Raw genomic sequence first — 27,328 nt, 5'->3', positions numbered from 1 at the left:
TACTAAAGATACTATTTTAATATGACATGATTATACAGATTCAAATATCTTAGATTTGGATTTATGATTGCAAAACCACAATAGGTAGTGATGTATATTACACTGTAATTAGTTTGTGACATGGGTATTATCTCTCTCTTTACCATAATAATGAGACTTGATGTATTTCTCTTTTTATAAATTCCTGAGAAGTTACTAGGTAGAGTACAGTTTGCATTTTGATGGTAAGGAGATAGCTTCAGAAAATAGGCTTTGGGAAGTCGTCTTCTGAAGGTCTCATCATCATGTTATGGGGACACAGGGAGGAATAAAGCGTTTTGATATGGTTAAAAATTGATATCATGTTTTCAGAAAATAGTAGAAAATGCACATGTGATTATGAGCCCTAGGAAAGGGAAGATAAACAGTAATGAAAACCAGAAGGATTCTCACATTAAAATGGAGGAATGAATAGCAGATCAAACTCGCAAAAAAGAGTAAAAAGAGGGAGAAAAGGAAGAAATCTCAAAGTAAAACAAATAACATGAGATAATATAATAGGAATAAAATCCTAAAGAATTCACACTACAATGTAAAAGGGATGAATTATCTCCCTGAAATACATAGATCGTCATTTTGGATTATCAAACAATAAACGTGCTTAAAGCAATTGATACATAATGGTTGAAAATACTGGGATGGGCCCAAGAGGTACTCTGTAATTTCAAACAAAAAGAAAGCAGGGGTGGTAATATTAATGTCAGAAAAGGTAGAATATTAACTTAAAATAAGAATAAATTGCAGCATACAATAAAGAAATAGATAGTTTGAAGTAAGTTTCATAAACATATTCACCAAACAACATATCAGCTAAATATAAATTATTCAAAATTTATCTAAGCAGTGGAAGAGCTAAAATTCATAGAGGAGATCAAAAAGATAACTAAAGATCTACCATTTTTAAAAAAAGCTGGGTCAAAAGGGGTCAAAAGTTACAAACTTTTGCAAAATAAGTAAGTCCTGGGGATGTATTGTACAACATGGCAACTATAGTTAATAAACTATATTGTATATTTGAAAGATGTTAAGCGAGTAGATCTTAAAAATCCTCATCACAAGAAAAATAAATTTTGTAGCTATATATGGTGACAGATGTTAACTAGACTTATTGTGATGATCATTTCAGAATACACACAGGTATCGAATCATTGTGTTGTACACCTGAAACTAATACAATGTTATAGGTCAATTATACCTCAATAAAATAATTAATAATAATAATAAAAGCTGGACCAGCTGTATTCAAAGCTAAGTGCAATATAACTTCTAACAAAAATATAATTGCAATACCATTTAAATCAACCAGATCTTTTAATGAATGGAATGATTCCTAATTTAACTTTATTATAATATCTTAAGATAAGAGCAATACAAACAGGAAAACCTAGGGACTAACTTGACTTTTGACTATAGGTGCAAACATTCTAAATTAAATTTTAGTAAATTTAGGGGGAAAATATTCCATTCACAGTAATGACAAAAAGTATGAGAATTCATTTCACCTAGGTTGCCACTGATGCATCTGATTTTGGAGATACTAAAATGTGAAAGTAACATGCATGGCATCCTAGAATCAATGAAATATGATATAAGATGCCTAGAAATAAAGCTTTAGAAAAACATAAATCTTAAATTTTAAAAAACTATAAAATCTCACTGAATACTCAAACACATCCTTAGTTCTATTTACAACAGATTTTATATTTAAAGTTCCCCAATTGATTCCCACATACAGCCAAATTGGAGAACTGTTGGCTTTAAAGGCAGAAATGAAGGGTGTGGGAAGGGATATAGTCAGCTTCTTCTTTATATATTTTTATGTTGAAATATGTCACATACTAAAATCATTATTATATTGAATTTGAAATAGAATTTTCTTGTTATTTTCAATATTATATAAAAACAAAACTGGAGTGTATTAGTAATATTGGATCTGTAATTGGACACTTAAAATAACAGATAAAGAGCAAAAAGACAAATGAAAAATGAAGGTTTAGAGAGGAAAATAGGCTTCTGTGTCTCAGTCCTCACCCACAGAAAGGACTTCCTCCCTCTACACATTTCTTAATCTTCATGTTAATGAAGAACAATGGTTACTCCAACTTTTCATTTTTAAAAATTGAAAATATAAGAATGGGGTTGCCCAGAGTTTAGGTCCTAACTCTCCATTGATTGGGGTAAAATATGAATTATAAGATCCCTCTTCAAAAGAGTAAATTAAGGAAATTATGTTAAAAACTTGGAGGAAAAGGATTCCAGAGGAATAAAGAAGAGAAAGAGAGAAACTTGAGAAAGATGCAATAAAAGAAAATGTACTGTGTTTTATCCTTTAATAATTTTCAGCTTTTAGACTATCAACTTGATAAAGAAGTAATTCTTAAAAGCAAGCTTGGCATTACACTTAAGCAGAATAGAGAATAGTGAGTAGTCTACATGAAATTAGTTTGGGGGTGCTAGGTGTTCTCCCCTAAAACATTTCCTTCGTATACTTCATAATGTCTGAAATGGTTCTAAAAGGAAAAAAAAAAAAAACTCTTCATTTCATAATTAATTAGAGGCACACCCCTTGGGAAAATTAAGTATTGAATAAAATTCATACAAGTTATAATAAAATAATATCAGATCCTCTGATAATTATAGGGAGATGAAAAAGATATGTTGTGTGGTGGAGGGGTTCCTGTGATGAAGAATGAACAGAGGGATCACAGCTGAGCCTAATAAGGCCACAGAAACCTCATGATTTGTCCAGGGCAGGCCCTACCCAAAAATCCTCAAGTTCTACAACATGCCAAGTGCTACCAAGAAATAAGTCCACAAGAAATAAGTTTCTCTTTTCATTCTCTCACGCTTGATTGGAGTGTTTGAAAAGAATAGAGCAAATGGCAAGGTAATGGGAATAATGTACTGAGTAAATAATATGTACTTCACAATACTCTGTGACTCATAGAACTCACTCCTTGGTGTCTCGTCACAGAACACAGACAACTATCTTAGCAGAGCACTGAAAAATCACCCAGGACATAGGAAAGGCAAGTCTGTCAGGTACCTTATTGCCAGTAAGTTTGTATCCAGACCCTCACTAGAGACAGCAGCGGGTGATAACATTTTATCACCGGCTTTCAGAAGGGATCCTGCTGGGAAAGGAACACAAAATAAGCTCTTCGCCTAGTGACAATAACTTGGCAGAACCTTGCTGGCTGAGATATAGGAAGTATGCTTTAAAGCAGTGTTTGTCAATCTTTTTTGTTATTACCTTTTTAGCCATTTTTCCTCTAACCTCTTCCCGTGAAATTTTAATACCACAGATATACTGTATATTTAATGATGGACGGTATGCATGTCTCTGATTTACACACAAAAAGAGTAAGATATTTTTCCTCCCCCAAGAACCATTGAAGGAGATATTGCTCCCATTGAGAATGTTTGTTTTATTTAGTTATTTTTTTAAATTTATTTATTATTTATTTTTGGTTGCATTGGGTCTTTGTTGCTGCACGCGGGCTTTCTCTTGCTGCGGCGAGCGGGAGTTACTCTTCGTTGCGGTGCGCGGGCTTCTCATTGCGGTGGCTTCTCTTGTTGCAGAGCACGGGCTCTAGGTGCGTGGGCTTCAGTAGTTGTGGCTCGCAGGCTTTAGAGCGCAGGCTCAGTAGTTGTGGCACACGGGCTTAGTTGCTCCACGGCATGTGGGATCTTCCCGAACGGACCAGGGCTCGAACCCATGTCCCCTGCATTGGCAGGTGGATTCTTAACCACTGCACCACCAGGGACGCCCTGAGAATGTTTGTTTTAAAGTAATATCATTGAATGTTATTATTATACGAGGCAGCTTATATTCTCTTTTTCCTAATTTGTGAAACTAGAATAGGCCATTAAAATTTGTTTTCATCCTTAAGAAAAAGACTCAACACCATGTTTAGGAAACTACTGTAGCAAAATCATTTAGATTAAGCAATTAAGGAGAATGAGTCAATTGGAGTTTTTCTGGCATGAAGTCAATTGTGGGATGCTTTCACATCTTTCCCACTGCTAGAATTTGAAAGAAAATGTCTCATGCCTTTAGAAATCATCTACATATAATTAGTAAGTCATTTGTATTGCAAATACTCCATACTCTCATATAGTGGTTTAGAACGAAGAGTTGGGATTTTACAGAATCAAAGTAAACCAAAGAGGCAATTCTGCCTCCAGGATGGGATCACATGACATTTGCATGTTTAACCAAATTTACTTAAATGTTCTCCATAGTTAGATTTATTCTACTACACATTTTGAAAATAATATCAAGAAAAATACCGTATACGTCTTCTTATTTGAGCACACACACACACAAATGTTCCCTCCTCTCTTAGTAAATTATTTTATTCTTCTCTGAAATAACAGCTCTGCCTTCAGTACCATGTAATGGACTATGCCCTTTACTAGGTAGAGGAACAAGTTTTTATCCAGTTTTACTTGGAAAGAGAAGTAAGAACGCTGCACCTTCCGTTCAGCACACAGCTTTATGCCTTCACCATGTATTCCCTCAGGGTTTTGAAGGCACTAGGAATAAGCTAGGTGAGCAGCACCCATACCAATAGAAAAAAAAAAAAAAAGCTAAAGTTCCATTAGCTGAAACTTTAAAGAAAAGAAATATAAAATGCAAATGAATGATTTCATCAATTTTCAAACTGTCATCTACTGATAATCAAAGCAGGTACTCAAAAATGTATGATGGAGCTAGGGGTTCAGGCAAACCTGGTTGGAATTCCAGCCCCACCACTCACTATGTGACCTTGTAAAAGTTTGCTTTATTTTCCTAGGCTCTGAGGCTAATTCTATACAACTGGGTTAATATTAGTCCCAACCTTGAGGGTGGCTATGAGGATTGCAGAGCAGAAGTGCCAGGAAAATGTCCAACACACTGCAAGCATTCAAAAAGTGCTTGTTGTTGATAACAGTATTACCCTATTTTTCTTGCCTATTCTTTAATTATCCCCAATATTGCCTTGTACATAAGTACAGAGTAAATACATGAATTAATGAATATAATTATGATACAACTATATATAACACCTAAGAATGGATATACCTAAGTTACATATTTTCTTCCTTCTTCCTTTGATTTTGGTCTTTAAAGACAAAGAGTCATGACTGTCACTATATCTAGAAATACAGGGATTAGATTTCATAATTTTTCCCTTGACTACAGATTGACTATTCTATATATATGGTGCGGAAAATCTCAGACTTTAGTGGTGATTATCAAGAGTGAAAGTTGTCTAAAGCTCAGACGCCAATTCATGTGTTCAATATGTAGCATTCAAATCTTGAGATGGGAGTAGAAAAAATTAGCAAATAGTATATATTTCTATTATGACATGCTACAGTTTTAATTTTTATGAATCTCATCATCCAGGAAACTGATAAATTAATTGGTTAGTTTTATGTCTCCCTGAAAATAGACTAGAGGATCTAAAATGATGTTTCTCAAACAATAATGGACAGATGAACTACTAGGGGTTCTTGTTAAAATGTAGATCCTTATTTAGTACATCTGGTCTAAGGCCTGAGATTCTGCAAGCATGTACGCAATGCTGATGCTGATGTATGCAAACCACAGTTTGAAGGTCTAACATTTTAATATACTCCACACTGCTTGAGGTAAGGGATAAAATTGTTTTGAGTCACTAAACAGAGGTAAGTTATAATTTTTTAAAAAACATAATTTTATCATCCATTTGCTTCACAGGGCAAATTTTAAGCTCTTTCCATAACTATCAATAACTGTAAAAATAAAAAATGATGATACACAAGTGAAGATTATAACAGATAAGTAAAGACAAGTGACAACTAACTGTCACTGGTAGACTTTATTTAACTTTCACTAACAAGCCTGGCAAAAACCAAAAAGCCCTACTTGAAAGAGACTACTCAAATGTCAGTTTTTATGGAAAAAAACAAGAAAAACAGGGAGGGGTTGAATATATAAAATTATAATTAATATTAGAAGGCAAATAAAAAAGTGAGAAAATATTTGCATTGTATTTGATGGACAATAGGTCAGTCTTCCTAACTTATAAAGAGGTCTCAGATATAAAGACTTCTTAGGTAAAGAGGTCTAGTTTAAAAATGGGCAAATGATTTGAACTGGCCACCCAGAGAAGAATAAGTTTATATATATTTCAAAAATATAACCATACTAGTAAACTAAGAATTGCAAATTTAAAATACGATGCTATTTTTCAACTGTTGAATTGTGAGACTAAAAATTTTCATTCCCAATTTTATCAGAGATACAGTGAAATGGATACGCTTATACAATGTACTCTCATAATGTTTTAAAAATCATTTAGAAATCTGTATCAAGGACCTTAAAATAGTCATACACTAGATGTCCACTCAGGAACATAGAAGATTTGCCATTCAGAAGTAGAGGCTTTCTCTCCTTAGTCCAGCCTAGATATAAAGAGACTAATTAATTCCTAGCCTTGGTGTTTGATGTATTCTTCTGTGGTCATGCTCTATTTGATTTTACTGAAAGCACAATAACATCCCAAAGACTAGTGTCCTGATGAGGGTCACAGGATCAGATGACTCACATGCCCTGGTTCATATCCTCTCAGTCCCGCTTGTTGCTCTGGCCACTGCTACAGCAACCAGCTACAGGCAGACGTAACCCAACAACACCTTGCCTTCTCTCCACTCTATCTTCTCTTCTGACCCACGGTTTCTCTGCCACCACTATGTGGGACACCTGCATGAACCCATTCAGTCTTTCTGACGCCTGTGCGAGCATGGATACATCAGGGAGTTAACCTCCATGGGATCACCCTAGGTCAGTGCAAAACAAAGTACAAAATTTCCATTGAAGCTGCTGATCTGCCCACTCTAACTATAGAATTCCTGAACGGCCAGCAGCAGAAACCAATGCCAAGCCTTGTACCACTGGGACCCAGCCTTTCACTTTATGGCAGGTTGATTACATTGGGCCACTTTACCCTGGAAGGGCAGCAATTTTCTCTTCTCAGACTTGAAATTATCTCTGGATACAAGTTTGCCTTTTCTGCCTTCAGTGCCTCTGCCAGGAGCACAGCTCAAAAGCTTATACCTGATTAAGTTACATAGAATCTTCCGTAATATAACCTCAGACCAAGGGGCCATTCTAAGAGAGAAGGTATGACACTGAGTGCCTGACTCTGGAATTCACTCTCTGGTCCTACCATACAGGGTGCCATCTTGGAAGCAGCTAGCATAATAGATTTTTGAAGCACCTGTTAAAATGTCTAAAGCATCATCTTTGGGTATCTGCTAAGATGAGAAATATGTATTGAACTAATGCCTGGTATGCAACGCTATGGCCCCAATCTCTAGACTTACCCGGGACCATGAAATGAGGGGTAGAAGTAGAATTGGCCCACTGCATCACTCTTCACAGTGACCATTTTGCAGAATTTCTACTTCCTGACCCTACAAATTTAGGTTCTGCTGGATTAGAGGACATGAAGCCAAATGGGACTGCGGAAGGGAAGCAACAAGGGGAAGCTTCTTCCTGTGTACACTGTAAGGATTCCATTAAAGCAGAAGCTGGTCAAGGTTCCCTCATACCAGTGGAACAGTAGGCCAGGAAAAGAATTACCATATCGTTGGACATGATCCCAAATACCATAAGGAGTGGCTGCTGCAATACTGTGTGGGAAGACAGGAGTGTATCTAGAACCTAGGAGTTCACTGCAGCATCTCTTGGTGTTTTCATGCCTGCTGATGAATCTAATAGGCAATTGCAATAAACCCAAACCGGCAACATTAAAGCAACTGAGAGCTCCAGACTCTTAAACTCAAACTCCAAACTCAAGCCATCTAGACTGAAGTTCTAGTCAATGGTAAGAAAATTATAAAATTGGTGATAGACGAAGGAGAAAATAAATATTACTTGTACCTTTTGGACTAGCTGCAGCAGTGGAGACAGCACATTGTTCCATTAATATTTGCATATTAAATCATTGCATGTATCCTAGAAAGTTTTTGAAAAATAAATGTAACGGATGGTCAGTTAATACAATCTTTCAAATAGTTAGAGTGGTTGATGATAAGTGAGAGTGAGAGTTAAATAGTTACCCATTTTAAAAATAAGTTAGATAATGACAGGCAAAGAATATTTACACAGATCAATGAATAAAAGATACCAGAAATAGATTTAAAATTATGTCAACTTACTACAAGATAAAGGTACTTCATGTAATTGGGGAAATGACAAAATTTTTCAACAAATGATAAGATAACTGAAGAGGACCCCTCCGTCTTGCCTCTATTATTTTAAAATGCTAACTACACAAAAATAAAATATAACTACAGAGCACAAATATCATAAATACAGTCAGGATAAAAGACAAGATTGTAAAACAAAAATTGTAACACAGACATTTATAGGAATAATTAGATTTAAAAGAGCTTCTAAAATTAACAGAAAAAATCAATAGCCCAATTAAAATAAGCAAGGCTATTAACCAATCATTCACCAAAAAAAGGAAATATAAATGTCTTTTAAATGTGAAAAGATTTCCATCATCAATAAATTATCATGCATATACACAGTGGGAGTTCTATATAAACTATGAAACCATTTCCAAGACACATTGTTAAATTTTCAAAAACAGTTTCTTTTTTTTTTTTCCCTCTTTCTTCATATGCATGGTCTAGCCAAACTGGTCTCTGCATAGTCTTTTCCTTTCCACTAACTCCACATGCCTTCCCCGGCCTCTTCTCAAGAGTTTTAAGTTCAATCTATCTTTTATACTCTATTTTCTTTTTCAGCTCTGGCCCTGAATTTTTTCTTTCATTTACTTCCTATGTATTTATTACTTCTCTGTACCTATTTTGCTTCATCAATAAAATAGGAACACCAATATCAATCTCAGAGAGTATTTGTGAACATTAAATGAAATTAATGTGGGAAACATGTATAAGTGATGAAACACTACAAAAACATAAATTATACCATTCATATTCTGTTATACTTTATTATAATTATTTAAGTTACCATTTGTTGTATTAGTGTCACTGTTATATTGTTACCATTTTGTGTACCTCCTGCATACGTACATATTGCCTTTTTACTAGCTTGTCAGTACTTTAAAGAAGGATTCACTGTTCATCTATGTATCCTCTACCAGTAGGTATAGTTGGCACCTTGCACTGAGCAGTCCTCAGTTGATAGGGCAATAAATGCAATAAATAAAACATGATTGATTCTAATACTTGGATTTGGAGTTATGAACTGTTCCATTAAAAAAATTTTAATTCAGCAATCAGAATATAAATGATAGTCCATAACTTATATATAATGCTGCATTAAGAGAAACGCTCAACGAAAGGGGACACCTTTCTTGCCCTGGTATGCCCCAATCCACCACCAACTCATATAAGTATGCATCTTGAAGGAGGCTATTGAATCTACTATAAAACACAAGTCAGATCCCAACTTCTCTATAAACCTCTCAGATACAATCACATTCTCTCTGACTTATTACTATGTCACCTATTTCATCTATGGACTTTGCTTTACCTATTGTCCTGCACATTATTATTCATTTACATGACTTTTTCCTCTAGCATATAATGACTCTGTGAGCACAGGACACATGATTTTTCATCCTCATATTCCCAGTCCCTACCACAGTGCCTGGCACATGGTGCATCTATATTCATTCAATTGAAATTAAGTTAATTTGAGGAAATGAATCACTTATATTGCATTATAGTTAAAAAATGAAAAGATTTTGCAGCAAATTTGATTTGGGGAAAATATATATGTTTTATGTAATTTTTGTCATAATAATATTTGTTATAAACTTAGTAATAATAAGAAAACCCAAAGATGATATATTACCATCACGTACAGAGTTGAAAACAAAAAGAATTGCACAGTGTCTACTTAATATAGTTCAGTTAACATCTGTTTGTGGTGCCATTAGTTGCTACCTACTGGCTAGTGTTCAACCATGATCAGCAAATTAAGAGGTTGTATTCCTGATGATACGTCTATTTTCTGCCTAATGGTGTATTAATTTAGCTGACATTGGCTGTCCTGATTAGAATCAATTCACACATCAGAACATTGTTTATTGAGCATGGCAAATATTTGCCTTAACTCCTTTGCTTTCCTGTCTTTAAAAAAAAATAAATGATGCACTAAGAAGGCCTAATAAGAAAAGAAATTTAAATTATTCTGTTCAGAGCATCCCCAGTCCCAGTCTCTTGATTTTCAGATCACTAGTGGACTTCAATATATATATAACTTCTTAGATAAGACATTAAGACACAGATAAAACAGTTGTGTGTTTATATATGAAATTTATTAATGTTTACTTCTAATAAAATATATATGTGTAAAATTTATATCTTTATATATAAATATATATTCTAAATTATGGATGTTGATAAATTCATGAAAATTTTAACTAAGGAAAAAAAAGCATAATTGGAGGTATAGATTATACTATAACAGGCATATTACTTTTGGCTAACATAAGAAGTTGGCCCTCAATTATAAATTCATAATCAATTGAACACTGTATTGTATGCATTAATGCAGGATGTGGGCAACTAGTCCTTAAAACTAGTTTGATGTACTGGTTTTTCTCCATTTAACTTTTCCTCTAGCTGCTGCTTTAAAATTTTCAATGGTTTGCATTCCTGTGCTCACCTACTCTCTGGTTTATGGTTGGATCTGGTCCAAAAAGGCTCTGGCAGGGTATGAGAGGAAGGAAAGAGTCCAGAGCGTTTATTCCCTTGACCCCTTCCATTCTGAGACACTGTTTGATTATGCCTGCACTTTTTTTATGGTCTAGCTTCTGTCAGGGAGATTTATTCCCATGGCTATATCGTCTATCAAGTTCTAACAACACAATGGAACTTCTAGTTTCAAGATGGACTGAACATGCACGCCAAAATTTCTGGCTCCTATTCAAAACTGACATTCTGGTTTATGTTTAATACAGATACTGTAGAAAGTTTATAAAAGTAAATAAGTATTAATATATAACTATATTAAGAGGGGGAGATGGGATAAAATGTTCTGATATCAGTGAAGCAATGAACAAAGTCTGCCACTACTCCTAGACTTAAACCAATGACATCACCAAGAAGGTGACTGCAAGGAAAGGCTGTGGTGTCAACAGGTGGTCATAATTGAGGACAGAGAATCAAAACTGACTAAGAATCATCAGGCATCTGAGAAATGCTGGAAAAGGAGGCAACAAATTCATGAATCAAAGAATATATACCCAATAACTTAGAGATAATATAAAAATATCAAAAGGAGTTGGAATACATATAGTTACTATTCACACAGAGATAAATAAAATACACCCATGACACAAAAGTAAATAGCTATAAAATAAAAATGTACACTTGTGGAAAAAGAAGTTAGAGATCATAGAAATGGCAGCTTGTTTGGAATTAGTAAAAAAGAAACTCATTATAGTCAGGTTAAATAACAAACTGAACCTAGCTAAAGAACGAAATAGTTCGTATACATGAAACGTGCATCTTTCCCCCCAGGAACAATTGCTCAGTATTTGCTCATTCAAGGTTCCCAGAGACTTTATAGACTGTAACTACCAAGAATAACAAGAGTTGGGTGGGTGGGCAGGGAGGAGGAGGAGGCGGGAGCCGTGTTGCACGCAACTCCAGGCCGGGCAGCCTCTGAGGCTGAGGGACACCACAAGACCTTGGTGGGACGGAGATTTAACTGGGGCCAGGCCCAACGACCAGGTAGAGACGTCGCCGGAGCCATTTAGGCACCCGGGAAATGTGGTGCACGTGTATTTTTTGGGCTGGCCAAAAAGTTCGTTCGGGTTTTTCCATAACATGCTACGGGAATATATAATGCAAATAATGCAGTGGCTTACCTTATGAAGACAAAAGACAACAGAAGCAGTGAGCCTGCTTCTGAGCAAGATGTTTCTGCTCACTCAGTTCAGTGCTGGAATCACTTTGGTGTTTGCTTTACTTGCAGGTCCCTTTCCAGGTTTGCCTGCAATGAGATTTCACTCTCTACATTTAAAGGACATCCTTTCTGAGCTGCTGTGAATAAATTTGGAATGATATTTTAAATTTTCATCTAATGGAGAATTAGCTGTACCTTGAATAAGGATTGCTGCACTGGACAACTTCAGAATATCACTCACAATGTCATCCAACAGGAGCCAGAATCCCCATGGACTGAAGCAGATTGGCCTTGACCAGATCTGGGACGACCTCAGAGCTGGAATCCAGCAAGTGTATACCAGACAAAGTATGGTGAAATCCAGATACATGGAACTCTACACTCATGTTTATAACTACTGCACGAGCGTTCACCAGTCAAACCAAGCTCAAGAGGCTGGTGTCCCTCCTTCTAAATCAAAAAAGGGGGAGATGCTGGGGGAAGTTCAGTTAGTTGGCTTGGAATTGTACAAACAGCTTAAAGAATTTTTGAAGAATTACTTGACAAATCTTCTTAAGGACAGAGAAGATTTGATAGACGAGAGTGTACTGAAGTTCTACACTCAACAGTGGGAAGATTACCGGTTTTCAAGTAAAGTGCTGAATGGGATTTGTGCCTACCTCAATAGATATTGGGTTCTCTGTGAATATTACGGAGGACGAAAAGGAATCTACGAAATCTATTCTCTTGCACTGGTGACTTGGAGAGATTGTCTTTTCAGGCCATTGAATAAACAGGTAACAAATGCTGTTTTAAAACTGATTGAAAAGGAAAGAAATGGTGAAAGCATCAATACAAGACTGATGAGTGGAGTTGTACAATCTTACGTGGAACTGGGGCTGAATGAAGACGATGCCTTTGCGATGGGCCCTGTGCTAAAGGTGTACAAAGAATCCTTTGAGTCTCAGTTTTTGGCTGACACAGAGAGATTTTATACCAGAGAGAGTACCAAATTCTTGCAGCAGAACCCAGTTACTGAATATATGAAAAAGGCAAAGACTCGTCTGCTGGAGGAGCAGCAGAGAGTCCAGTACCTTCATGAGAGCACCCAAGAAGAGCTAGCCAGGAAGTGCAAGCAGGTGCTCATTGAGAAACACTTGGAGACCTTCCACAGGGAATTTCAGAATTTATTGGAGGCCGACAAAAGTGAAGATTTGGGTCGCATGTATAATCTTGTATCTAGAATCCAGGATGGCCTGGGAGAATTGAAGAAACTCCTGGAGACACACGTTCATAATCAGTGTATTGCGGCCATTGAAAAGTGTGGAGAAGCTGCTTTAAATGACCCCAAAATGTATATACAGACAGTGTTGGATGTTCATAAAAAATACAACGCCCTGGTGATGTTGGCATTCAACAACAATGCTGGCTTCGTGGCTGCGCTGGACAAGGCTTGCGGTCGCTTCATAAACAACAGTGCAGTTACCAAAATGGCTCAGTCGTCCAGTAAATCTTCCGAGTTGCTGGCTGGCTACTGTGACTCCTTGTTGAAGAAGAGGTCCAAGAACCCAGAAGAAGCAGAACTAGAAGACACACTCAACCAAGTGATAGCGGTCTTCAAGTATATAGAGGACAAGGATGTGTTTCAGAAGTTCTACGCAAAGATGCTGGCCAAAAGGCTTGTTCATCAGAACAGTGCGAGCGATGATGCGGAAGCAAGCATGATCTCTAAGTTAAAGCGAGCTTGCGGGTTTGAGTACACCTCTAAACTTCAGCGGATGTTTCAAGACATTGGTGCAAGCCAATACTTGAATGAGCAGTTCAAAAAGCACCCGACAAATGCAGAGCCGCTGGGCTTGGATTTCACTATTCAAGTTCTGAGCTCCGGATCATGGCCTTTTCAGCAGTCCGGTACGTTTGCCTTGCCTTCGGAGCTGGAACGGAGTTACCAGCGCTTCACAGCGTTTTACGCCAGCCGTCACAGTGGCAGAAAGTTGACGTGGTTATATCAACTGTCTGAAGGAGAATTAGTAACAAACTGCTTCAAAAACAGATACACCTTGCGGGCATCTACATTCCAGATGGCCATCCTGCTCCAGTACAACACGGGAGACGCTTACGCCGTGCAGCAGCTGATGGACAGCACCCAGATCAAAACGGACATTTTTGCACAAGTCCTACAGATTTTATTGAAGTTGAAGTTACTGGTCTTGGAAGACGAAAATACACATGTTGATGAGATGGAATTGAGGCAAGATACCTTAATAAAATTATATCTCGGTTATAAAAACAAGAAGTTAAGGGTTAACATCAATGTGCCCATGAAAATGGAACAGAAGCAGGAACAAGAAACCACACACAGAAACATCGAGGAAGATCGCAAACTACTGATCCAGGCGGCTCTCGTGAGAATTATGAAAATGAGGAAGGTTCTAAAACACCAGCAGTTACTTGGAGAAGTACTGACTCAGCTCTCCTCAATATTCAAGCCTCGGGTCCCAGTAATTAAGAAATGCATTGACATTCTGATCGAGAAAGAATATTTGGAGCGAGTGGATGGTGAACAGGACACCTACAGTTACTTGGCGTAAGCCTTCTGGAAGGGTCTGACCGCGGGCGCAGCCCCTCGTCGCGTGGGAAGGATGGAGACGAGTTCACCGCGGCAGCCACGCCCCCCGCACCTCCTGCTCGGCCCCCAGGCTCCCACGGAGGGCTCGGGGCGATCAGAACTGCTCAGGATCGCCACACTTCACGTCTGTAAGTACGGACACCGATGCCATTTAACCTAATTTAAGACCAGAGGGGATGGAACCTTCCATGCTGAGGGCTGCATGCTTCTGCATCCGAATCAACCCATCGGCCACGCGAATAACAGCTGCCGGCTGGGCGGCCCCTCGGAGGCCAGCAACACCTAGAGAGCAGTTCTGAACGGACCCACGTGTAATCTGCTATGAAAAACCATTTGTATAGTATGTTTCATTTTTTAATGCGTGAAAATAAAGAAAATTAAAGGAAAAAAAAAAGAATAACAAGAGTTGACTCTAGAAAGTATCAAAGTGACGTTCAGAAGCATGGAGAATAAATCCAGAATTTCAAATCTTTATTTCAATGTAATTCCAGAAAAAAGTAATAGAGAAGATAAAAGAAAGCCAATATTTGAAGAAATAATGGGAAATAATACCTCAGAATTATGGAAATATATGATTCCACATATTACAAAAGTCCACTTAAGGCAAAGCAATATCATAACAAATTAAAAAAGCAAGAAACAAATAAAACTTCACACCTGAACGCATTGCAAAGCAGCTTCCACATGTTAAGGATAAAGCCAAACTGCAAAAGCCATCAGAGGGGAAAAAACAATGTAATAAAGTGTAAGAGTCAATTTTCATGAGCTATTTTATCAGGTTCATTAGATACATGACATCAATAGAGCAATATTTCCAAATTACTGAGGGAGAGTTCTGCTTCTGCAATTGCTCACTAATGGTTTCAGACCAACCTTCCAAACAAGGAAAACTTAAAAATATAGACAAAATTCAAAATGAAAAAAAAAAAAAAGTATCTGTTTGAAAATTGCAGTAAAGGGTTAATCAGCAGGCTTGGAATGTTCAAAACTTTCACATTCCAAAGAAAGGATTGGCCCTCAACTAGTTCCTGAGTGATAAATCTTTAGAATATCCTGTCTGTTAAGAGTGTATTTGATACATGAGGCCTTGGGGCATGCCAGATATAGTTCATGCTATAAAGTGACTTATGGTGGAGAACTTGGACCTCACTGTATCAGTTTGACCTCTGGAGTTGCTGGAAACTGAGTAACTAAGGTCAACCACTTGGGCAGTCAGCCATGCCTACCTGACTGACCCTTAATAGAAACCTTGACACCAAGGCTCATGTGAGATTCGCTGTTTGGCAATACTTCATACACCTTGTCACATATGTTGCTGGGAAATTAAATGCTGTTCAAGGATTCTAGGAAGGAGAACAGCTGGAAGCTTGTTCCTAATCTCTCCTTGACCCTGCCCTTTGCACCTTTTGCCTTGACTGAGTTTAATCTGTATCCTTTTGGTGTGATAAACCGTAACTATGAGTGTAACAGCTTTTCTGAGTTCTCTGAGTCTTTCTAGCAAATCATCAAACATGAGGGTGGTCTTGTGGACCCTCAACACAGACGGCATCAGGCAGTTTCAAGGTAGTAAAGACAAACAGAATAGAAAATTCTGAAGACGATCAAGCATAAGTGGGAATTTGATATCTTTGCAGGTTGTATGACAAATTAGCGGTTGGAGTGACCAACTAATTAATATTGGCTCTGGTTCTCCACAGAAATATATTTAAATAGAATGTACATATGTTATTACTTACCTCAAACACAAACACAAATTCCAGATGGAGAACAGACCTAAATAAAAACAGAAACATGAATTTTTAATAAAGAAAACTGTCTCTATGATATTGAGGTAGGGAAGCCTTTTAATTAAACATTTTTCCAAGGTAAAATTAGTCAAAAAAAATGATTGCCAAATGTTGTGGCTATCTCAAAGTACTAATAATCATTTGACGAAAGACAGCATCAACAAAATTAACAGGTGGAGAAAAACTGTAAGAAATAGTTATGTATAAATATAAATAAAATATTATAAATATATAAAATACATATTACAAAATAAAGGACTAGTATGTAGCATAAAGAATACAAGTCAACGAGAAAGACGCAAACAACTAAGTGGGACACTGGAAAAAGACAGATAGTTTTTCAAAAAATGAAAAAATTGGCTTAAAAATATATTAAAAAGTATCCAAACACTAATAATTAAACAAATGTGATTTGAAAGAACAGAAATATATCATATTTCACTCATCAAATTAGGAAAAAATTAAAAATGGTTTAAAGGTTGATTAAGTTTTGGGAAACAAACTCTCAGAGTTCTGATGTTTATACTGGGTTAGCCAGTTTTCAGGGCAATTTGAGAGTGTCTTTTAAAATATGAAAGGTGCATGCTCTGTAACTTAGTATTTCTGTTTCTAGGTACCTCCTTTAGCGACCTACTCATGCATGTCAAAGTAAACACTTATAGGTTGCTCTGCCTTAATATAACTTTTTTATTGGCCTTCAAGGACATCACACTCTATTGTTTTTTCTCCTTTGTAACTATTCACTCTTAACTCTTCACTGTTGTTTTCTCTCTTTCCTGACCCTGTAAGGTTGGAGTAGCCCCAGGCTCAGCCCCTGCTGCTACTCTCTTCTTCAGCTACGTTCACCTTCTTAATTATCACAGGTGGCTCACGGCTTTAAACAGCATCTCTAGGCTGATAACGCCAAGATATCTATCTCCAGATCAGATCACTCTCCTAAACTAGACTCATATATCCAGTGTCCTAATCACTCACTACTGTATCATTAGACAAAAATCTTCTGTGCTTCCTCAAATTCCCTTGGCCACCTCTTTATTTACAGAGACGCTTTCTTCCTTGTGGGCTACACTGCTGCTGCCTTTGCCAGTGCCCTTGCCAAGTTTCCTCAACTGGCTGGAGGTCAAGGTGAAGTCCTAGACCTTCACGCCTCTCATGTCCCACAAACCAATCCCCGTCCACTTGCAAACCTCAATGAAAAAAATGGGGTATGGGATTTGTCTTCCTTATTGACCACCAAGGAGCTGACCAATAACATCCAGTAAAGCAGGGCGTTGTATCCTCTTGACTAATGGGAATCGAGAGATGGGAGGAAACTGAGTAGGTGAATTCTGTCTGCTCTCTCTTCTAAACTATTCTGAGGTGTAGTTTCTTGGGGCTACTAAATTCAGACTGGGAGGAGATGAGAGAAATCGCTGCCCTTAAAAAGTGAAAGGCGCCTGTGAGTGAGTCAAAGCAGACCTGTAGTCGGTCACGCATTTGTGGCTTCTTCCCCATCTCCTGCCCACACTCATCACTTCCTCCTCCAAATTCCTAAACTGAGTCTAGATTTCTTTTTCTCATGTATCCCCATGGCATCTAGCATCTTGTTGAACACACATTAAAAACTCTCTAAAATAAATGTCTTTTTAAAGAGAAAGACAATGAAGATGGGAGATGGAATATGTGAAAGAGAAAGAAGGAAAGAAAAGAAGAAAAAAAAAATTCAGACCATCACATCTGCTATTCTCTCTCTACACAGTTGTGAAGAGCTATCATTTTGCTTTTTCTCTAAGTAACAAAATCCCAATAATTTATGCAGTTAAGAGAAAAATCTATGTTCTTCTGGCAAAGGATCTCAAACCTATATTAAACTTTAGACTTATCAAAGTAAAAGCAATTAGCTTCTTGACAGGTATGGAAACATTAATTGTGCATCTTAAGTATCCTTCTAACCTCTCTTTCCTCCCGTTTGGAATTTGCCCAATTTATAACTGACAGGTTACGCTTCATAAATATTGCTATCTTTGGGCCACTTTTCTGTACAAGGACTTAAATTTGCCCCCAAGAGTTTTTAGTATCAGGTCTATAGTCTTATTCCAGGATTTATGATCTACTCTTTAACCATACCTTAACAATACTCTAACTTTGCTGCCAAAGAATCTTATGTTTTACAACTGCCCTAAACAATATCCATTTTGGTCAGAGAGTTTTAACTCTCTTCTTTTATGTCTACAGACTCAGGGTAATGCTGCTTTCTCTGTGCAGAATGTTTTTTTTCCTTCCTACCTCTAAATATGCTACCATTATAAAAACTTTCCCTTCTCAGTGACTATAGGCCCTTTCAGTCATGGGATAAATAAAGAAAATGAAGAGATAAGTCTGGCTTCCAGAATTCGATAATTTAATTGATCTCATGACGACTGTCACCATCAAGAGATGTTGCAACACAGTTGGTACTATGACCCAGCTATAGCTTAAACACACCCTTATAAGGCATAAAGACAACTTGTTTTATTGCCATCACAGGTGAGCCCTCTGTATTTGCCTCTATAATGTCTCATCTATTACAAATGAGTCAGCACTAGTCATTGAAAACATTTATCCATAGATAGTTTTTATATGCCAGGTGATCTTAAGACACTGACAATTCATTGGTGATCATCCCTGCCCTTTTAGAACTTCTATCTTAATGAAGAGAATTAATACATAAATGAGATAGTTTCAAGTTTATAAGTGCTATCAAAAAATAGGATGATCTGACAGTAAATTGGACAAATGAGAGAAAACTATAGATTGAGTCATCAGGGCAGATTTTCTGATATTGTGCAATGTGAGCTGAGGCCTGATAAAGAGACACAGATTTCAGGATCCCGGGAAAGAGGATTCCAGATAGTGGGACCAACAAGAACAGAACTCCTGAGGTTGAAAAGATATTGGTATATTGGGGTAATAAGAGGGTACTGTGTGGTTGCAGCATAGTGAGGAAGGGAGAAAATGGCACAAGTTCGAAGGAGGCAGGGACCAAGCATCCAGACCTTGTAGACCAAAGTATGGAATTTGCATTTTTTTTTAAAATAAATTTATTTATTTATTTATTTTTGGCTGCACTGGGTCTTCTTTGCTGTGCGCAGGCTTTCTCTAGCTGCGGCAAGCAGGGACCATTCTTCATTGGGGTGCACAGGTTTCTCATTGCGGTGGCTTTTCTTGTTGCGGAGCATGGGCTCTAGGCGCACGGGCTTGAGTAGTTGTGGCACGCAGCCTCAGCAGTTGTGGCTCACGGGCTCTAGAGCACAGGCTCAGTAGTTGTGGCGCACGGGCTTAGTTGCTCCGTGGCATGTGGGATCTTCCCGGACCAGGGCTTGAACCCATGTCCCCTGCTTTGGCAGGTGGATTCTTAACCACTGCGCCACAGGGAAGTCCTGGAATTTGCATTTTATTGAAAGTAAAATGAGAGGCCACTAGAGGATTTTAGCAAAGGGTTGACATCCAATATTCATGTCAAGATTACTCTGTTCCCTCCATGGAGAAGGGGGAAGGCAGCATATCAGTTCTCCCATTGCTCCTATTTCAGAGGTAGGTTATGGAAGAACATTATGAGTTTTGGAATAAAGTGGCTTTTAATATCTGCTAATGATCACCAAGAAGTTTCTAGGTAGACCCTTGTTCTGTTGACATCTTAGCACCAAAGGTGTTGGCTGCAGAGTATCCCACATTCAACATCGGTAATCAAATGACTACCAAATATTCCAAAGTTATATATGCAAGGAGACAGCGGAGGGAAAAATCTTGTAGGATAAGAGGAAGTTCCATTACAACTGGGTAGACCAGTTTATTTGACAAGGAAATAACAAGGCTGAAACAATGCCTAAATTACAAATGCATTAACCAGGGCAATTTTGTCTTTATGTGGAGAACACAGCATAGCTTCCCCAAGTCTGATGTACTCCCTTTCAACTACTTTCAGCAACTAGGCATAATTCATTTTATTGGGCTTCGCTTTATTGGGCGGTTTTTGCAGATAATATGCTGTTAACAAATTGAAGGTTTGTGGCAACCCTGTATCAAGCAAGTCTATCGGCACCATTTTTCCAAAAGCACTTGCTCACTTTGTGTGTCTGTGTCACATTTTGGTAGTTCTTAGAATATTTCAAACTTTTTCACTATTATTATATTTGTTACGGTGATCTGTGATTAGTGATCTTTGATGTTATTGTTGCAAAAAGATTGGGCTTCCCTGGTGGGGCAGTGGTTAAGAATCCGCCTGCCAATACAGGGCACACGGGTTCAAGCCCTGGTCTGGGAAGATCCCACATGCTGCGGAGCAACTAAGCCCGCAAGCCACAACTACTGAGCCTGTGCGTCACAACTACTGAAGCCCACACACCTAGAGCCCGTGCTCCACAACATAGAGTAGCCCCCACTCGCCGCAGCTAGAGAAAGCCTGCGCGCAGCAATGAAGACCCAACGCTGCCAAAAATTAATTAATTAATTAATTAATTAATTTAAAAAAAGATTATGACTGAAGGCTCAGATAATGATCAGCACTTTTTAGCAATGAAGTATTTTTTAATTAAGGTATGTACATTGTTTTATAGACATAATGCTATTGCACACTTAATAGACTACACTATAGTGTAAACATAACTTTTAAATGCATTGGGAAAAAAAAAATTCGTGTGACTCACTGTATTGCAATATTTGCTTTATTGTGGTGGTCTGGAACCGAATCTACAGTATCTCCGAGGCATGCCTGTATATATAGATCCCCTTTGTTCTTCAAGATTAAAGTCAGGTCTCACTTCCTATATGAAGGTTTCTCTTGTGTTTACGAAGATTATCATAGAGTGCAATATTGTACTATTAAAATGTGTGTAATAATTATTTTTATCTCACCACTAAATTAGAATTTCATTTAGAATAAGGTCTAAAAGATTAATAGGCAACCGAGGTGGAATTTGGTAAATATTTGATTGATCCATTTGATATGAGCTAGCTGGACATACAATCTTAAACAAGTTTGACTCACATTTAACAAAATATGAAAATATTCCAGTTTTATGTCATTTATGTGCTGAATGTGTACTCCTGCTGAAAACTACAGCTATTGCAGTAGCCCAGGAAGCAAAACAGAGAATTTGGACAATTTATTTTTGGACGATATTTGTCCTTAGAAAGTAGTGCTAACAAAAGCAGATAGTATTCAATAACAGAAGTGAGCCAGGTTGCATTCAATCTGTTCAAACCTGTTGAACATAATCCTAGTAGGTAATAAGTGGGAAATACTGACTTGCTGTATCTGGCAAGATATTGAGCACAAGGAAGGAGAAAGTTCTGATTAGAAAAATATATCAGAGATATGTGAGTCCAAAAGCGAATGGGAGCAGGGGTAAATTAGGAAGAGCTGGGAAAAGTATGTTCTCTACCATCAACGGTTATTAAACTCAGCTCAGTGGGATGTAGGTGGCCTCAAATGACCATCCTGCTGGAGCTCATGGTAAATATTTAATGCTGTTTTTTTCTTGTTGTTGCCTAGCATTTAAGTTTCTACTTCCTATTAGCACCTTATCTCCCTGTTGGCAAAGCCCTCATTTGTGCAGCTTTGATGTAAGATAGTGCCAGCCCATAGATACCAAAGGGGGTGTTGTTTCTCACTCCATTCCAGCGTAGCCGGAAGATAGCACATGATTTAGGACTGGCCGTTTTGGCGTTAAGTGGCAGTCTGGACCAGCCTCTTATTGCTGCATAAACCTTGTCCTACTTCCATTAACTAGCTTTCTAGAGTTCCCTTGGTCTTTGCCCATTTCCCAAATCAAATCCTCCAGGCTGTCATGAATTTTTAGAGCCTCCAACGCCCCTCTAATAAAATTTCTTTTTTTGCTTAGAATAGCCAGAATTTGGTTCTAACACTCAAAAGCCAGAAATGTGATTACCACTGACCCAGGAAATATTTAATCTTTTTTCCCTGGTGTCCAAACTCCCTCCAAGCTAACTCTGCTCAGTCCTGTTAACCACTTCAGTGAAAGTCTCTGCTGGCTTCCCAAGGTGCACGGTTCCCCCAACCATAGCCCCAAGCCCCAAGATGCCTTACGCTTTTCTTCCAATTCAGAACGTCCCCTCCAGATACAAAAATTATTAAGAGAAGTTGGAAGCCAAAGCTAGAGCAGCTATTCTTAAACTTAGTATTCTTAGACTCTGATACTCTGTATATGAAAAGTGGGGTCTCAGAGACCACACTTACCAAAAAGTAAAGCATGGGAGAAGCCCAGGAATTTGCAATTATTTTACAAGTTAAACAGAGTCCTGTTAAACAGATCTAAGGAACTAGAATTCTATTTAGTGAACACATCTGTGTCTATTTGGCTTTGAAAGAAAAGAGCCACATTTGGATGGTCCCCTGTCTCATCATGTATTTCATATTCCCTTCATATTTACCTCACTGACTGATTTCTTGAACAATATGTGATTTCTTTGGCCTTCAGTGTACAATTTGCTCTGATTTGTCTGTGCCTTCTTGTGAATTTCCTGTTACCATTTAAAGCTTATTTATTTATTTTGTTGAAGTGTCTAGCTTCTTATAATCAACTTTAGAGCATTTTGCAAAGGTCAGTCTAATCACTGCTCTACTGAGACAACTTAAATTCTGCTCCTCAAAAGAATCCTTCCTCTTAGCTTGGGGATTGGTAAACATTTTCATTAGCAACCAATTGCCAAGGAGGCCTGTTTTAAGTTGAAAAATAAATATTTACTGCTTCAGTGTCTCAGAGAACACAGAAATGTGTTTCCTTTTACTCTATCAAAAATATTGACTACTGAGAATGAAACATCTTCAGAGCAAATTGAAATTAAATTTTTCTCTTTTGAAAATAATTGTACATTTACTGTTCTGAGTAGAACTGTGTAGAAGAAAAAAAAACTCAAAACATTTGTTCTAAGATTCATATAGTTTTCATTATAGCTATATAATAACAATAATCCTGGCTGGAGCTTGAAAATATAAGTTTTAATCCCGAATCTAACTTTTTTTATTCTTATAAGTTAAGGATTCAATGTTTTCATCTATTAAATGGGTATAATTCTACCTGGCCTGATTATGTAAGACAAGATTAGGTTTTGAAAACTATCAATATAAAAGCACTTCACAAACAGAAAATTCTGATAAATACTATATACATACGACACTCAATTTAAATAGTGTTAAGAGATAACAAGAACAACAACAGTAGTTTATATAGTTTTATGTATTTGGCTTTATTCTAAGCTGCATGTGTGTGTGTGTGTGTGTGTGTGTAGAGAGAGGAAAAGAAAGATTCATTAAATACCCAAAAACACTCTATGAAATTGATCTTTTTCAGATGAGGAAGCTGAGGCACAGAGAAGTTCAATAACCTGTCAAAGATCCCATAAATTTTTCACAGGTATTTTGCAGAAATGAGGCAAGAACAAAAGATTATTTTAATGAACATATCAATATTCACAAATATTTTGGAATTGACCCTGCATCTTGATAGTGCCATGACATAAATATACATTTTTCTTTTTATGAAGCTCAAAAAAATGCATTTGATTTAGCTAAGTGGAGTTTGTACTATTCTCACTTCTCTTCCAAATCCTATGACTCTAAGATGATTGCCTGCCTTTACGCAGATAGCAAAAATAGCCAACTGGAATGCCATGTAATTGCTGGAATTTTAATTGGCTGGGAAAGAGGAGCATAAAATAGTATTACAGTCAGAGCCAGCCTAGATTTAAAGTTAGTGACTATTTAAGTTTGTGATTTCTGAGGCTCCTTCCTCAGAATCCTTCACCAGAGAACTACACCTACACCTTTTCTTACCTAATCTGAAATTCCCACCAACATCACTTCTGTGTTATATCATTTTTCTATCAAATTTGTTTTGATAAAAGACATAGAAATCACACGCATTGTGTAGCACCATGAATTATTGATTAATATTAACCATGAGATTACAGCAATGATTTTGTCCAATGATTCTGTGCTTACTAGATTAGGACATATCCTTAGCAGGGTTTTAAGAAAAAGGGTTAAAAATATAAAATTTGATTTATCAGTTTCATTTGCCTCTTAAAATTAGAAAAAGGCTTCCACTATTGTATTAATTCCCAGAACAGTCAAGTTCAGTGGGAGATCTTTGGAGTTCCCAGGGTGGATGCAGGAAATCTGGAATGGGGAGAGAAGAGAGTCCTACTCTGTCTCTCTTTACTGAAAACCCATCCACAGTGACTGCATTATATATTTTATAAGTTAATACTCACAGAAGCATGGAGAATCTGATGGCCCCAAGATCATGAGATTCAACTAGCCAGTGCAAAAGGGCAGCAGAACAGGAGCTGGGCAGTTACATGACGGTGTACAAGCAAGAGATGTCAACCTCAGCCGGGCACCAAAATGAAGACCTCTGGGCCTTGACTCAGTGCAGAGAGTAGTGTCAGATTCTGGAAAAGGAGCCATTCTGGAATGGGATGTGTCAGGAAAGCCAAATCATTGCCACCTTTTGGCACCTATATAGGAGGCATTTATTTTGTTCCAGATTCTTTGTCAATGATCTCATGCTCGTGAGCTGTCTTTCAGCGTGGAAGTATTTTAGTTGGAATAGCCCTTCTAATCTCCTTCTGCCCATTGGACAAGTATGACTTAGATGATTAGTAAGTTTGTAAGGAGGAAATAATCATGCTCAGCCCAAAAATCATGGGGTCTCTGTCTCGCAGGTCTACCTAATTTTGGAGAGAGCTACTCTGTGATCTCAACGGCGTGGTTAAGTGGTCTGTGCCTACAAAGCGGGGGTGGGTGGGTGGGGGCTAAGATCATTCTACTGAGTGGATGACTAAAAGTGTGAATTTCTTTCCTGAGTGAAGTATAAGAAAGCCCATGGTGGCCACACATTGAGGTCATATCATCCAATTCAGCCTTTATCAGTAATAATACTAGCATTTCATTTTCCATTTGTCTTTCATGTCTTATTTCTCAGTCATTTCTTTTTTTTTTTTTTTTCTTAACATCTTTATTGAAGTATAATTGCCTTACAATGGTGTGTTAGCTTCTGCTTTATAACAAAGTTAATCAGTGGTCACAAAGCACCGAGCTGATCTCCCTGTGCTATGCGGCTGCTTCCCACTAGCTATCTATTTTACATTTGGTAGTGTATATATGTCCATGACACTCTCTCACCCTGTCACATCTCACCCCACCCCCTCCCCATATCCTCAAGTCCATTCTCTAGTAGGTCTGTGTCTTTATTCCCGTCTTGCCACTAGGTTCTTCATGGCTTTTTTTTCCCTTAGATTCCGTATATATGTGTTAGCATACTGTATTTGTTTTTCTCTTTCTGACTTACTTCACTCTGTATGACAGACTCTAACTCCATCCACCTCATTACAAATACCTCCATTTCATTTCTTTTTATGGCTGAGTAATATTCCATTGTATATATGTGCCACATCTTCTTTATCCATTCATCTGTCGATGGACATTTAGGTTGCTTCCATGTCCTGGCTGTTGTAAATAGAGCTGCAATGAACATTTTGGTACATGACTCTTTTTGACCTATGGTTTTCTCAGGGTATATGCCCAGTAGTGGGATTGCTGGATCGTATGGTAGTTCTATTTGTAGTTTTTTAAGGAACCTCCATACTGTTCTCCATAGTGGCTGTATCAATTTACATTCCCACCAACAGTGCAAGAGAGTTCCCTTTCCTCCACACCCTCTCCAGCATTTATTGTTTCTAGATTTTTTGATGATGGCCATTCTGACTGGTGTGAGATGATATCTCATTGTAGTTTTGATTTGCATTTCTCTAATGATTAATGATGTTGAGCATTCTTTCATGTGTCTGTAGGCCATCTGTATATCTTCTTTGGAGAAATGTCTATTTAGGTCTTCTGCCCATTTTTGGATTGGGTTGTTAGTTTTTTGTTATTGAGCTGCATGAGCTGCTTGTAAATCTTGGAGATTAATCCTTTGTCGGTTGCTTCATTTGCAAATATTTTCTCCCATTCTGATGGTTGTCTTTTGGTCTTGTTTATGGTTTCCTTTGCTGTGCAAAAGCTTTTAAGTTTCATTAGGTCCCATTTGTTTATTTGTGTTCTTATTTCCATTTCTCTGGGAACTGGGTCAAAAAGAATCTTGCTGTGATGTATGTCATAGAGTGTTCTGCCTATGTTTTCCTCTAAGAGTTTGATAGCGTCTGGTCTTACACTTAGGTCTTTAATCCATTTTGAGTTTATTTTTGTGCATGGTGTCAGGGAGTGTTCTAATTTCATACTTTTACATGTATCTGTCCAATTTTCCCAGCACCACTTATTGAAGAGGCTGTCTTTTCTCCACTGTATATGCTTGCCTCCTTTATCAAAGATAAGGTGACCATATGTGCGTGGGTTTATCTCTGGGCTTTCTATCCTGTTCCATTGATCTATATTTCTGTTTTTGTGCCAGTACCAAACTGTCTTGATTACTGTAGCTTTGTAATATAGTCTGAAGTCAGGGAGCCTGATTCCCCCAGCTCCATTTTTCGTTCTCAAGATTGCTTTGGCTATTCGGGGTCTTTTGTGTTTCCATACAAATTGTGAAATTTTTTGTTCTAGTTCTGTGAAAAATGCCAGTGGTAGTTTGATAGGGATTGCATTGAATCTGTAGATTGCTTTGGGTAGTAGAGTCATTTTCACAATGTTGATTCTTCCAATCCAGGAACATGGTATATCTCTCCATCTATTTGTATCATCTTTAATTTCTTTCATCAGTGTCTTATAATTTTCTGCATACAGGTCTTTTGTCTCCTTAGGTAGGTTTATTCCTAGATATTTTATTCTTTTTGTTGCAATGGTAAACGGAAGTGTTTTCTTAATTTCACTTTCAGATTTTTCGTCATTAGTGTATAGAAATGCAAGAGATTTCTGTGCATTAATTTTGTATCCTGCTACTTTACCAAATTCATTGATTAGCTCTAGGAGTTTTCTGGTAGCATCTTTAGGAT

At 37.5% G+C, this 27,328-nt stretch overlaps 1 pseudogene across 2 annotated transcripts in view; it reads left to right on the top strand.

Moving 5' to 3' along the window:
• The window catches only part of LOC309632148 (cullin-1 pseudogene), a 67,025-nt pseudogene extending 41,884 nt beyond the window's left edge, over window positions 1-25,141 (top strand). For both annotated transcript variants that reach the window (XR_014249533.1, XR_014249534.1), the window contains one exon: window positions 12,035-25,141. The product of XR_014249533.1 is annotated as a cullin-1 pseudogene (transcript). The remainder of the gene's footprint in view (window positions 1-12,034) is intronic.
• The last annotated feature ends 2,187 nt before the right edge of the window (window positions 25,142-27,328 follow it).

This window comes from Balaenoptera borealis (genome assembly GCF_965194805.1).
Source record: "Balaenoptera borealis genome assembly, chromosome: 7".
NCBI lineage: Eukaryota > Metazoa > Chordata > Mammalia > Artiodactyla > Balaenopteridae > Balaenoptera > Balaenoptera borealis.
The sequence above is the reverse complement of the archived record's forward strand: the minus strand, read 5'-3'. Positions and strand labels throughout refer to the sequence as shown.